Here is a 1,708-nt window from a genome sequence, read left to right on the forward strand (position 1 = left end):
TTACCCAGAATGCTTTGTGTGTAAATAAAATGGCTCTGTCCGTGTAAAATATTTTTAAACTTTTAGTTTAAAAATTATAAAAACTAAACAGACTAMAGTATTTTTACAGTCTTTTATTTTACAGTTAAAATATATGTTTATCAAATAAAGTCTAATGTTACAAACTAATCGGGGATCCCTTTAACAAAGCCATCAATGCTGAGTCTCTTCGGGGCCCCAGGGCCAAAACGTTTAATTAGTTCCCTCATGATCCTCCCAATAACTGTTTGTTTTGTGTTTAATCCTGAAGGACAGAGCAACCAATCAACACTTTTTATCTTCAAAGACAAACCGATCGTTTTGGTTGGAAATTAAAATTTTCAACTTGTTCGTCCGCAGCCAGCTGAGGGGAGTGTCAGATAAAGGAAATTATGTGATGCTTGGTGAGATTATTTTTAATGCTCGTTGGCGTTCAGTGTTTACGGCTGCTGGTTGTGAGCACAGCTGCAGCTGCTCGGTCCGCCCGTATCGTCACCGAATCAGTGCTAATATGGAAATGTCCAGCTGTGCTGCTGAAACCCCAGCTCCAGCTGCAGGCAGAAACATATTATCAGTTTTAGCAATCTGAATATAATGAAGCGTGTTTCTGGCAAATAGATATGGGATWGGAAATAACCTCTTGATATTCTACACCAGTTAACATTTAATGGATATGAAGACCTGTGTCAGGAAGCCTCCATAAAGACTGCATTAATATCAGCTCATGTTCAGCTCTCCACAGACTTTAATGTTTCCAAGAACAAATCCTGCTTTTCATTACATTAATCCATACAGTCTTTGGCCCTCTCTTGTATGAGTCTTACTTGTTATATCAGAAGGCACTTAGGTAGAACTAATTACTTTAGCAATATTTTTTCAGTTGAGTCAGTCAGCCAGTGAGTCACATTAACACAGTTTGGAACTTGTTTATTCACAGAAAAGCAAAATCTTGCTTTAATGCGTTTGAAAAAAAAAGATGACGATGACGAGGAAAATGTTTTTAAATCAATGATCCGTTGATCTGTCTCTGCTGCATCCCACTGCATGATTAAATGCACACTTTRGTGCGTAACTATATTTCGTAACTGCGTTTGTGTATAATTGGATTTTATGTAACTGAGTTTAAATAGGGTCTATGTGCTGTTTTGCGCTGTGAGCAGATGTTTTTCTTGAAWTGCACCCTGAATGCAAAACTCTGCAGTGGATTTCAAACGTTGTGAAGGAGGTAAAGAGATTTCTATTTCCTTGGAGAAAATATTTGTAAAAAGTTGAAGAACTTTAAAGTGCCTGTGACATCAAGTACCTGTAACAAACATGAATACATTTTTGGAAAGACAACATTAAAAACATATAGCAAAAATAATCCACTCTGTTGTGATGAGCAGTTGTTGAGATATTTGCATGTGAACTAGGGTTGGGCGTAATCGTATAGTGTGCAATTAATCGTCAGAAAAAACATTAATCGGTTAATTTTTGGCACTTGATTAATACGATTAATGCCACCTGGCAGACTGACCGCTTGGTGTTCTTCTCTGCTTCAAATATTAACAAACATTAAAAAAAGTTGTGTAATTTATTTATCTATCAACACAATTTAAAGTTTGATGTATAGCCTGAAGTCTGTAATTTTGACAAATTTGAACAGATTTTTACGAAGAGCCAATTTTCTCCCTATAAAATGGTCATGTGA

The sequence above is a fragment of the Austrofundulus limnaeus genome, unplaced genomic scaffold (assembly GCF_001266775.1).
Source record: "Austrofundulus limnaeus strain Quisiro unplaced genomic scaffold, Austrofundulus_limnaeus-1.0 Scaffold7, whole genome shotgun sequence".
NCBI lineage: Eukaryota > Metazoa > Chordata > Actinopteri > Cyprinodontiformes > Rivulidae > Austrofundulus > Austrofundulus limnaeus.